General features: G+C 41.8%; 1 long non-coding RNA gene across 1 annotated transcript; it reads right to left on the bottom strand.

Moving 5' to 3' along the window:
* Positions 1–1266: 1266 nt before the first annotated feature.
* LOC139832826 (uncharacterized) lies at positions 1267–2899 on the bottom strand. The gene is made up of 2 exons (XR_011747386.1): positions 2810–2899; positions 1267–1491 (listed from the first exon to the last, which is right to left on the bottom strand). It is a non-coding gene; the product is annotated as an uncharacterized lncRNA (long non-coding RNA).
* Between the last annotated feature and the right edge of the window lie 10950 nt (positions 2900–13849).

Here is a 13849-nt window from a genome sequence, read left to right as displayed (position 1 = left end):
TTTCCTTTTCTGTTTTTGTTTAAAACCTTTTGAATTCAAAACCATTCTCAGTTTGACTTTGAACCAGGGTTGAGAGTGAGATTCAAATCTAGATTTCTAAATATTTACTTTATTTGTAACCCAAAACAAAACACATTTTATTTTCAAAAATTTATTTGTTGGAAAAAACTTAATTATAAAATAAGAATTATGAGAGGGAGAGAATAGGGTTTTTATTTAAAGGAAAAATAGGGAGGGTTTTATAAAATAATTTTATTTGATAAAACATGGATGATATGATGCATATGCCATGATGATGCACAAAATAAAAACAACAAACAAATCTATAGGGGTACTACCCGGGCCGTTACAATCGACACCACTAACAAGGAACCTCGCCCCGAGGTTCCACGTCCAGGTACGGGGGGAAGAGAGGTGAACTATCGGATCTTCTGGCGACGTGTCGATCTCCTCGACACCACTAACAAGAGTTCTTGCTCCACGCTGATCGGGCGACACCACTAACAAGAAGCCGTTGTTCCGATGACGATGATGACTCCGGAAGAAGAAAGGAAGGGGTAACAATCACATTGATTCACCAATTCAATGAAACAAGAGCGAATAATAAGAGTAGTCGGCATGGGGGCCAATCCATTCCGCACCCAAAGTATTACTCCGTACATGAATAGGGAATCGTGCAATCTACTCCCAGAATTCAGATTGGCGATCCGAACAAGCGTTGACAGCGAAGGTCCAACGGAGCAAGGCACAAAGAATTGAAGAAGGATCACGGAACAAAGATGACGTCAACGGATAAGACAAAGGATAGCCGTCGGTAATGTCCTTCTGTCGGAAATCTTTAGAGATCGGTCCTAATAGGTGAAGGCATAGATCGTCCAACCCACGCCGGAACCTAAGACTCGGAGAAGAAGATAAGAGAAGAATCAAAACTCGCAAAGGTAAGAGGAGAAAGAATATAGGTAAGGAGAAAAAAATCAGAGCTAATCAGATCTATCCAACGAGTTTTCAGAAAATAGTTTTGACACTCTAAACTCAACGATCGTTGGCAAGGCTATCCTACAGGCTGGACTAGTGGGGTATCGTCAACCTGGCTCTGATACCAACTTGTGACGCCCCCAAACCAGTATCCTGAGGATTCCAGCGATCCCGCCGAAATCCGCACGATATCGATTCAGAGACGCCCTCCGACATGACGTGCGCGACGAATCACACACGTGATGCCAGAGGAATTAACACGAGCGGTAACATTACAACAGGATTACAATAGAGCCCACAAGATACATATATTACAACAACGACTCCAACGAGTCAAGATACAAATATACAATACAAAGATCCAAATCATACAGAAGATCGAATACGTCCGAGTACGGACAAGATACAACTTGGACTAAGAGTCCTAAAGATAACCAGTGGCGTCCATAACCCTGCCCAGGCCAAGCCGGAAGGGTAACCTTGCTAACGTCGTCTTCATCGAACATATCTTCATACCTGCCCGGTTATATCCCGTAGAAGCAGCAATAAGTACGGGTTCGTACTTAACAAGACTTCAAGACGTATAAGCATTCGTCAACCAGTCGTCCTTTGTACTTGAGGCACGCAGGGGACTTAGAGGACGCAAGAGGAACGTCATAGGAAATATGGTGGAGATAAGCGGCAGCGCAAGCACTAAAAACATATAGAGACACTCTACAACATTTGTCTAATCAGAGAAGGTGAGAGAGCGCATAAGATAACAGATAAAATACTACACAAACATAACCCAGCCGATTACACATATCCCCTCCAACAATTGCGAAGAGGCAATGTAAAAGGCACTCAACGGTGGACAAGTTTTATTGGGTAACGGTGGTAGTAAGGCTATATTACTATGCAATTTATTATCAGATTATTAGCAACAAGATAACGGTGTAAGTTGTTCTATGATCAAGCTATACAATTCCAAGTCATCCATAACCGCGGACACGGCTTATCGATAAGATGTACACCCTGCAGGGGTTGCCCAAATGTAACCATACGCATGCTCGAACCCACTTACTACAGGTGGAGTCTCACATCAAGACCGTTCCCAATGCAAGAGAAAGTTTAAATGGGAGCCACCCAACTAAGCTACCCGTGACGAAGTCCGGCCATACTCCGATACGGACCCAGAGGTTTGCGCCGGCGGCTAGGCGTGCGAACCACACGCTTCGCTAAACATCCCGCAAGGTACAGTACAGAATATAAACACCCGAAGGCAACAGGAAGTAAACACCCGAAGGCAACAGTAAGTAAAGCATGGCATAGGCAAATAAAACCAAGGTTGTGGCTCCCAATAAACAGACTCGAGGAAAGGTAGTGGGTGATGGGGGTCCCACTCCCCCACGTATGGGTAGAGCGCTCAATCTCGGAACAGATAACAAGAACTCGGGTCCTAGGGGACATTAGCAAGTCAAAGTTCCGATGCTTTCGCAAAGGGGCTCACAGATGCCTCTGCTTACAATTTTATTTGTTAACAATTAAGTAAAGCATGTGTATCTCCAACAACTGATATAGCATGTGATAACCTCCCAACAACCCAACATATCCCGATAAGATAACAGCAACGGTAACAAGATAAAACAGCACTAGCATGCACTACGACTTGCAAGGCAGACCCGATAACCAAACAATAGCTGTAGGTGGTTGGTGGAGTCAATATAGGCTGCTTGAGGTAACAAGTGGAAGGGACACGTGACAAGAACGCAACTTAAGGATAGCATGAGGGAGAAGGCAAAATAAAATAGGTGAGCGACTCCTGCAGGGACAGGAGTATAAGGGAAATGCTTGCCTGTTAAAGCTTGCCGAGGAACATCCGGAGGACTTGTCGTATCTCACCACACCACTTCGCGATCCTATCCGGGAAGAAAAAAATGCTGGAACACACAACGTCTGCAAGTCTTACTACTACGGATAAAGAACCGGCATGAGCAGGATGCAAGCATGCATGTCATGGCAGATATGATGCGATGCAACTATCCAGTTTAAGCGGAGTCGGAACCCCGGACAAACAATTTAGAGTTGGAGTTACATTTGCTACCACCAAAATTAAGTGGTTGTTAGCATGGCATAACATGGCAGGGGTGAGCTACTTCAATATTAAACGGAGCGGGGAAAACCTAGTTGGAAATCCAAAATACTCCGCATATATGTTAGGTGATCATGCATAACTACCACGTCTCGACATGATGCTAGATGCAAACAGATGAATGGATGGCATATTAATGTTCCTTATATTTTTCTGATCAATTTTCATATAAAATACATGTTATTTCGAGTTACCGTTTAAAAGATATGAATTTTGCAAGTTTATAACATTTTCTGGAAATTTTAGATAAAATAGAAAAGGGGTCGGGCTTTTCTCACCGAGCGCAGAGCTAGCCGTAGGGCTGACGCGCGGGCCCTGTTCACTGACATGGCGCTGACTGGATGGATGCTAGGGTACGAAAACCTGCAGGGGGTTTTGTGGGAAAAGGACAAGATCAGGGGCTGCGGGTTGATTTCAAAACAAGAGCGAGGACCTGGACGCAAACTAGCGCCCAGATCTAGATCTGGATAGTTTTCTCACCGGGCGGGATCTAGCCAGGGAGACTGACGGAGAGGGCCCACGTGCCACGCTGGCGCCGACGTGGCAAAGGTTGCACTGCCTGCACACCATCTGCTTGACGGAAGGGGATGCCGCGCGCGTTCTGAAGGGGCGCGGTGACTGCGGCTCGGCGTCGCGCGGCGTGGGCGTTTGGCGGTGTCCCCGGAGGCGAGGCTTGACGCGTGCAGAGCGCCTCGTCGGTGCGGACCGTCTGGAGGCGGCGCCGTCGAAGGGAACCACCGGATGGTCGCCGGCGGGGAGCATCTGCGGGGCATGGTCGGCAACAACGGTGAGAACATGCACCAGAAAGCGAGGAGAGGCGAGAGGGGGTGCAGAGGATGCGCAACATCGCCCGGATGCTCAACCTGCGCTCAGAAGGGGTAGGCGGTGACGGAGGTTGCCGAAATCGACGAAGAACTGCGGCTGCCCGAGATGGGGAACCGCGAACGTGCGCTCGATTTGTGGCCTCCTGGGGCGATTCCTTGCGTCAGGAGCAAGAGGAGGATGCAGCGGTTCGATTGAGGGTGGCGGCGCCGCTTGGGGTGGCCGGAGACGAGCAGGCGACGACGAGGAAGTGGCGGTGCTGTGGGGTTTCCTACGATTCATGGCTTGGAGAGGAAGAAGAAAAAGGGGAGGAGAAGATAAGGAGGAGCGATGGAGTGGTTGTGGTCCAGGAAAATGCAGAAAAAGGGGAAAGAAGCTTCACGATCAAGGAGAGGATGGTGGCGAGCATGACGTCTGCGTGCTCCCGTCGTTGCCGTTGTCCAGCTCGGCTGCGTGGTCACGTGAGAGGAAAGACGAAGGTGGGCTGCTGAAGGGGTACGCAGGCCGGGCTGGCCAAAGAAAGAGAGGGAAGGTGGGCCGCGGGAAAGAAAGGGGAGGAAGAGAGAGGCCCGGGTGGGCTGAGATGGTTTGGGTTAGATAGGGTTTCCTGTTTTTCCTTTTTCTGTTTTTGTTTAAAACCTTTTGAATTCAAAACCCTTCTCAGTTTGACTTTGAACCAGGGTTGAGAGTGAGATTCAAATCTAGATTTCTAAATATTTACTTTATTTGTAACCCAAAACAAAACACATTTTATTTGTTGGAAAAAACTTAATTATAAAATAAGAATTATGAGAGGGAGAGAATAGGGTTTTTATTTAAAGGAAAAATAGGGAGGGTTTTATAAAATAATTTTATTTGATAAAACATGGATGATATGATGCATATGCCATGATGATGCACAAAATAAAAACAACAAACAAATCTATAGGGGTACTACCCGGGCCGTTACACATGCAGCGCCCGTTCATCCATCCATGTGCCTACAGTATTTTAATCCTGTTGTTTACTATAATCACTACTGCTGTCTTTGTTACACTGCTGCTTATATTTCACTACTGCTACTGCTATAAAACTGTTGCTACTGATAAACTCTTGCGAGCAAGTCTGTTTCCAGGTGCAGCTGAATTGACAACTCCGTTGTTAAGGCTTACAAATATTCTTTGGCTCCCCTTGTGTCGAATCAATAAATTGGGTTTTACTTCCCTCGAAGATTGTTGCGATCCCCTATACTTGTGGGTCATCAAGACTATTTTCTGGCGCCGTTGTCGGGGAGCATAACTTTATTTGCAAGTTCACTTGGATTGATATTGTTCGCTGCAAATTCTCCATCATGGGTAAACCTCGCGATACTAAAGTCGCCATATGACCGTCCACTATAAGAAAAGGTACAACTCTGAGTACCTCTGCTGCTCTTGATTCACCATCTGTGATAAGTCAACTTGTTTCACCACCACAAGCTTCACATGCTGGTACTTCTGCTGAATCTGAAAATTCCTCTTATAATTTTAATGATGCTTCTGCTGTGCTTGATGATAGTGGTTCGTTAGGATCTTTTCTAGATGCTACAATTGCTAAGTCTAGACAAATTGAAAATACTAAAATTCCTAATGAAAATACTGTTACACCTGTTAATTCACCTGAGTCTGTTGAATACTCTAGTGATGATCTTGATGAAGATTATGTGGAACTTGATGATGATTTTATTGATAAATGAAATGCTACTACTGGTACAAGTAATATTAAAAAGCTTCTTCCACAACATACTGTTAGATATAAACTGTCTCCTGATCCTAAATTTGTCACATCTCCTATAAACATTAAGGATAAGGATTGTGATTTTTCTCTTGATTTATCTCATATATCTATTGTTGAGAAAACACCTTTTTGTGGTACTGAAAAAGAAAGTGTTGTAGAACACATGAATGAGCTTTCTTCTTTGAGTAGCTTGTTTTCTGATGATACCAAGAAGCGTACTTATTTTGTCGCTAAATTTTTTCCTTTCTCATTAAAGGATGATGCTAAAACTTGGTATAATAGTTTGCTTGATGTTTTCTTTCAAAAATATTTTCCTGCTAGTGCTCAACATATTGCTTTGCAGAAAATTTATAGTTTTGATCAGGAAGATGGAGAGAAATTGCCTGAAGCTTGGGAAAGGTTTTGCTCTCTTATCAGAGCTCGACCTGGACATGATTTGGAGAAGCATGACTTACTTGATATATTTTATAGTGGGCTAACTATTGAGTCTAGGGCATACTTGTATAGTTGTGCTGGTTGTGTTTTCAGGAAAAGAACTCCGGACGAAGCTGAAGAATTAATGGCAAGAATAAGCCAAAATCATGATGATTGGACTACACCTGAACCAACCCCAACACCAATATTGAAGAAGAGGGGTATGATTAAATTAAATGATGAAGGTATGAGGGAAGCCAAGAAATCTCTTAAGGAGAAAGGTATTAAATCTGAAGTTGTGAAGAATTTACCTCCCATAGAAGATTTACGTAAGATAACTCCCCCTTCATCCATGATTGAGGTACATTCTCTTCAACGCTTTAGTAAAGAAGATATTCCGTACTCAAAACCTCCTGCTCAACGCTTAGATGAGTTTGATAATTATGTTGTTAAGCAAGATAATTTTAATATGAGAGTAGAGAATCATTTAATAGAAAATTCTCAAGCTATTGGTAATTTGCATGATATTGTGGAGAGAACCTCCAATGATGTTAAGATGCTTGTTAAACATTTTCATATGGTTCAAACTCAAATTGATCAACTCACTAAAGTGCAAAATGACTTGTTAAAAAATAGTTCTAAAGAAAAGCATGCTTATGAAGTAACAACTAGAGGTGGTGTTTCTACTCAGGATCCTCTATATCCTGAGGGGCATCCCAAAAGGATTGAACAAGATTCTCAACAAACTAAATAAATTAGTGCTCCTTCTAAGAAAATGAAAAAGAAACATAAAAATGTTGTAGAATCCTCTGAGCCTGTTAATGATCCTAATAGTATTTCTATTTCTGATGCTGAAACTGAAAGTGGGAATGAACATGATCAAGATAATGATAAGAATGATGCTTCTGATAAAGAAGAGGTTGAAGATGAACCTGAAAAGCATGCTAAAAATAAAAAGTATACTAAAGAAGATTTTATTGCTAAGAAACATGGTAATGAAAGAGAACCTTGGGTTCAAAAGCAAATGCCTTTTCCTGCTAAGAAACTAAAATCAAAGGAAAAAGAACACTATAATAAATTTTGTGATTGGATGAAACCTTTGTTCCCGCAAATCTCTTTGACTGATGCTATTAATTTGCCTCCTTATTCAAAGTATATGAAAGATATTGTCTCAAACAAAAGGAAAATTCCTAATGAGGAGATTTCCACCATGCTTGCTAATTACTCTTTCAATGGCAAAGTTCCAAAGAAGCTGGGAGACCCAAGTATACCGACTATCCCTTGTTCCATGAAGAATAATTATGTTAGAACTGCTCTATATATGTGATTTGGGAGCAGTAATTAGTGTTATGCTTTTTTCTCTTTACAAGAGACTTTATTTAGATAAGTTGATACCAACTGATATATCTTTGCAAATGGCTGATAAATCCACTGCTATTCCTGTTGGTATATGTGAGGATGTTCCTGTTCAAGTTACTAATAATTGCTTAATATTAACTGATTTTGTTGTGTTTGAAATGCCTGAAGATGATAATATGTCTATTATTCTTGGAAGACCTTTTCTTAACACTGCAGGGGCTGTTATTGATTGCAATAAAGCAAAAGTTACTTTCAATGTTGATGACAAGGAGCATATTGTTTATTTTCCCAAGAGGATTGATAAAGTATGTGGAGTTAATACAATTTCTAGTTTGAGAACTATCAAAGGGGGAGTTATTGATTGTCCTATATATGAGCCTAAGCAAGGATATCAAAATATTATGATTGGATCCATATCAATACAATACAAGGTAACATAATTGATTTGAGGTTTATTTCTTCTTATGTCATGTAAAATTTGTTTGGCGGCAAGACTTGATCAACCTTGTTAACAAGTACATTTTATATGCATGGAAGAGATAAACAACATTTCTTTCTTCCTCCACTTTTTTACTTGCTGTAGTACTACTTGATTTGCAAGATGCTTTAGTTGTTTAGAGGTTTGAAAATCTTTTTCTGCCCTGTAATAATAATTTTAACACCCAGAAATGTGCATTTTTCAAAGTTTTCAAAAATTTACAAAAATTATACCGTTGGTCTTATTTTTCGAAAAGCAACCTGGGAGTGCCTGGGGCTGACCAGTGGGGCACCCTAGGGCTTCCCCCCATGTGCCGGCACGGCCAAGGAGGGGGGCGCGCCACCCTGTGGTGTGGGCCCCTCCTTGCCCCACTTAGTCATCCCTTCCTCCCATTCTACTCTCTCTCCCGAAAAAACTCGTACCAACTTTCTCTCACTCGCGTTTTTGCTCAAGAGCTCAGGATTTCTCGATCTCTTTGCTCAGCCCAGACTTCTGTCTGAAATTTGGCACATTTGCTCTCCGGTATGTGACTCCTCCGATTATCCAAATAGAATTTTGTTTGGTTGAGTATATCTTGAGTATGTTGCTGCTGTAGGTGACATGTTAAGTGAGCTTGCATGCTTGTTCTAAGTTGTAAAAACTAGTTTTGATGCATGTTTAGTACTCTACCAAGTTCCTATAGTAGTTTCCCTCATTTATATGTCTCCAAATCAACTTTTATAATGTTCGTTGAAAAATTTCAAAAAAGGAAGATGCATAACCATACCTTTGGAGAAGTGTTCGAAAGGGATACGACGAGCATGGGGAGGCCCTCAAGGGCAGCCACTCGAGTTAGACGATCCTATGATGAGGACATCATCGCACCGAGCTTCGAAGTTGAAGAGGATAATGGAGTTTCTAATGCTTCATCCTTTCCATGCTATGACTTTTTACGTAATGCAGGGCTGCTTGATGACTTCTTGTTCCTCATCAATAATGTGGGCTTATCTACCTATATGGAAGATGAGAGGAGTCAATACTACATGCTAGCTAAAATCTTTGTTGAAAGCTTTAAGTTCAACAACGCACACTTCTCACCATCAGTTACATTTAGGATTTATGACAGGCCTGTTACTATGAAGTTGAAGGATTTTTGTGCTGCATTGGATATTACTCCTGTAGGTACAGCGAAGAAGATCAAGAACAGTCCCAAAGCTTTGACGGAGCTCTATCGAGAAGTTAGCAATGATGACAGCCGCACCATTCAGCGCGGCAAGATAAGGAACATTCAACTCCCTGCCATTATATATTTCAATTACTATCTTGCTACTAGCATTCTTGGTAGGGAGAACACTAGCAACATTTCTAGTTATCATCTTGCTTTTCTAGTTGCTGCATTTACTGGAAGTACACCTTGTCATCTTGGTGCTCTCATTGCTCGTCGTTTATCCAATAAGGGGCCTATTTTTGGAGGAATTGTTGCCTCACGTATTATTGCATATCTAGATCTTCCTCTTGATTCTAGTGATGAGAAATTAACTCCTATTAGGCTTGATATTGTTGCTATGAAGAGTCACCAATTTTCCACAACTGATTCTAGTTTAGAAAATATTGTCTATAAAATGTTGTTTATTGACGGGGATGAGAGGGAAATCCCTTTGCCGCAGGCCGATTTGTTCAGTGTTCACAGGAGACCGTGGTCGTGCTCCAAGGAGGAGTTGGATGAGCAGCTGAGGATACGTGGTTTTCAACAGCAGCATGACTCCGAGGATGCCGAGCCCTCCGACAGGTACACTGTCACATATCCTGGTGCATCTTCCAGCACATACCAAGAACATGATCCTTCTTCATCATACTACAGAGATGCCACCTCATGGGCACCGTGGGGTTGATCTCCACTTAGGCCAAAAGCCTAAGTTTGGGGGGAGGTATGCCGGCATCACTCATTCATTGAATATTACAATTTCCGGATACTTGTACATACTTGTTTCGCTTCTTAAGGTGGTTTCTAATAAGAGGGAGATGCTATTTGGGGAAGTGCTGTCTAAAAACAGATTCTGGACTGATACCAAAAAAATTCCTAAAAACAGCCTGAACGTTATTTTATAAAGCCAAGTTTTGTGCATGTTCCCCAGGTTATTATCTAACTTTCATTAGTTGTGCACTTTTCGATTTGAGCAGCGTAAGATTTTCGTAAAAAATGATTACTGTACTGCTGTCAAGTTTGACGGATTTCTGCTACTTTGTGTTTATGTGACTCTTTTAGTTTTCATTCTTTTGTTTTTGCTTTGTTCCTTTCCTAAAACACAAAAAGACCAAAAATATTTCTGTTGTTTCTCTTTACCATTTTTATTTTGGTTTCTTGTTCCTATTTTGCTTTATTTGCTATCGTTGGTTTGCTATGAGAAAATCCAAAAAGATTTTGCTTTGTTTGTCTGTTTTCTTTTGTTCTTGTTTCCAATTCGAAAACACCAAAAATATTTGTTGTTCTTCTTTTGTTTTGTAAAGTTTATTGTGGAGTTCAGCGGTCTTCGGTGGCTGGAGCTTGGTTTTCATTTCATATTATTCAAGCTACACAAGTGAAAGGCAATAATGACGATCTACGACAACTCGACTGTGGTGAGAGGCTGGTATGAACTCTATTTGTTTTCATTTTTGTACATATACTCATCCATGTGAGCATGCTTAGTTGGTTCATGTGAGGTATATGTCATTTGAGAAAGTCTAGTAGTTTATGATCTCTCATGTTTAGCTCCAATCTATTAATATGAGTAGCATGTCATAAATATTTGCTTGCATTGTTTTATTCATAAATAGGTATGACATTGTGGTATCCTCCTCTGAATAATTCACTTGAATCGACTTGGCACATGCTCACACATGCATATGACTGAACAAAAGTCAATTAAGCCTCGATGATTTACTTTGCCTCAGAATTCTTATATCACTTTTATGCGTCCGTTAATTTATTTTGTCGCAAGCATGATTATGATAGTTACTGCGCTCTTCATTGTCGCTCCCCAGTCTATTGATAGCTTTCACTTGTACTTAGCGGGAATGCTGCTCGTGCTTCCAAACCCCTGAAAACCAAGTTATTCCAAAGTGTCCACCATAAATACCTATGCATGGCATTTCAAACCATTTCAAGTAAATTCTCATGTGCTACCTTTAAACCTTCAAAATACTTCTCAATTTGTGTCGATGTTTTATAGCTCATGAGGAAGTATGTGGTGTTTATCTTTCAACCTTGTCATTTACTCCTGACAGACTTTCATCAATAGACTAGTGGCACATCCGCTTATCCAATAATTTTGCAAAAAGAGCTGGCAACGGGGTTCCCAACCCCAATTAATTAACTTTCATCAATAATTCTCTTCACATGTTTTGCCCTGATTTATCAGTAAGCAACTTAATTTGCAAATAAACACTCCTCCGTGGTATGTGAATGTTGGAAGGCACCCGAGGATTCGGTTAGCCGTGACTTGTGTAAGCAAAGGTTGGGGGAGTGTCATCCATAATGAAACTAAAGTACGTGTGTAAACAAAAGAGAAGAGGGATGATTTACCTTGCTGGTAGAGATAGCGTCCTTCATGGGAGCCGCTCTTGAAAGTCTGGTTGACGAGGTAGTTGGAGTGCCCACTACCATTCGTTGACAACAACAAACTACTCTCAAAATAATTTTACTCCTGTTTTAAAAATGAAAAGCTCTAGCACATGTTGATCCCTGCTTCCCTCTGCGAAGGGGCCAATCTTTTACTTTTATGTTGAGTCACCATCCTCTCTTTGAGCACCTTCTCGAGAGCACAACTATCATTCTTAGTATAATATGCTTGTCCCAGAATATGATTAACTGTGGTATAACTTTGATGCTTTTATCTTTGATAATCTCTACTTCCAGTCTTTCCATGAACTTCAAAGGTGCCCGGGTATTTATGTTTTGATGTACAAATACGGGGAAGCGAGATACCACTTTATCATATCCTTTTATGAATATTGCAATCTTGCTGATAGACATGATTCATGATGCTTATTATTAATTTGTTGGTACCTTTTCCATGATTGACATAGCTATTAGATGACTTTATTTGCATGTATCTTATTATGAATTTCCTAAGTACTTGTCCATATCATGAGAATATTTACATCATATGAACAAATGTGTTTGTGAAAGTTCTTTTATCGCACTCAGTTGTTAACTGAATTGCTTGAGGACAAGCAATAAGCTAAGCTTGGGGGGAGTTGATACGTCCAAAACGTATCTACTTTCCCGAACACTTTTGCTATTGTTTTGCCTCTAATTTGTGTATTTTGGATACAACTAACACGGACTAACGCTGTTTTCAGCAGAATTGCCCTGGTGTCCTATTTTTGCCCAGAAACTCAACTTTCAGGAAAATCCCCGGAAATAATCGCAATGGGCCTATTTTCATAGAAGATTGACAGAGCCAGAAGACGAGACGGAGGGGGGCCACGAGGCGCCCACCCCACCAGGCGGCGCGGTGGGCCCCTGGGCCGCGCCGGCCTATGGTGGCGGCGCCTCGGCCAGCCTCCGACGCTCCCCTTTCGACTACTTAAGCCCTCTGACCTAAAAACGCGAGGGGGTCGACGAAATTGCAAGAAGACATCTAGAACTCCGCCGCCATCGCGAAACTCCGTCTCGGACTAGAAACTCTGTTCTGGCACTCCGCCGGGACGGTGAATTGGAGGAGATCATCGCCATCATCACCACCGATGCCTCTCCATCGACCATCCATGTTTCCTCCATCCATGTGTGAGTAATTTCCCCGCTGTAGGCTGAAGGGGATGGTAGGGATTGGATGAGATTGGTCATGTAATAGCATAAGATTGTTAGGGCATAGTGCCTAGTATCCGTAGTTGGTACTTTTATGATATTGTTGCAACTTGTTATGCTTAATGCTTGTCACTAGGGCCCGAGTGCCATGATTTCAGATCTGAACATGTTATCAATTCATGATGATATTCATTGCTTTATGATCTTACCTGCAAGTTGTTGCTGTCCACAACTGGCGTGTGGTTGACGTGGGAGGTAGAATCTCTGTGGTGTAGCTTTTCGTTCCCCGGCAACGACGCCAGAAAATAGCTTGATGTCTACGCACGCTTCTATTCTTGTAGACAGTGTTGGGCCTCCAAGAGCAGAGGTTTGTAGAACAGCAGCAAGTTTTCCCTTAAGTGGATCACCCAAGGTTTATCGAACTCAGGGAGGAAGAGGTCAAAGATATCCCTCTCAAGCAACCCTGCAATCACGATACAAGAAGTCTCTTGTGTCCCCAACACACCTAATACACTTGTCAGATGTATAGGTGCACTAGTTCGGCGAAGAGATAGTGAAATACAAGTGGTATGGATGGATATGAGTAGTAATAGCAATCTGAAATAAATATGGCAGCGAGTAAACATGCAACAGAACAGTAAATAAACGGAGATTCGATGCTTGGAAACAAGGCCTAGGGATCCTACTTTCACTAGTGGACACACTCAACATTGATCACATAACTGAAACTACTCTACACTCTCGTTGGATGACAAACACCTTTCATTGTGTAGGGCTACAAGAGCACCTCAATGCCGGAGTTAACAAGCTCCACAACATTCGATGTTCATATTTCAGTAACCTTAGAGTGCATGATAGACCAATGCAATTATACCGAGTAATAACATAGCATGCACACCGTCACTGACAGGCTATGAAAGGGGGAATAGATCACATCAATACTATCATAGTAATAGTTAACTTCATAATCTACAAGAGATCACAATCATAGCTTATACCAAGTACTACATGATGCACACACTGTCAACATTACATCATGGAGGAGGAATAGACTACTTTAATAACATCACTAGAGTAGCACATAGATGATATTCAACTAGATCACAAAGAGAGAGATGAACCACATAGCTACGGTAGAGCCCTC

Source organism: Lolium perenne, chromosome 6, assembly GCF_019359855.2.
Source record: "Lolium perenne isolate Kyuss_39 chromosome 6, Kyuss_2.0, whole genome shotgun sequence".
NCBI classification, from domain to species: domain Eukaryota; kingdom Viridiplantae; phylum Streptophyta; class Magnoliopsida; order Poales; family Poaceae; genus Lolium; species Lolium perenne.
This window is presented reverse-complemented; position numbering and strand designations above follow the sequence as displayed.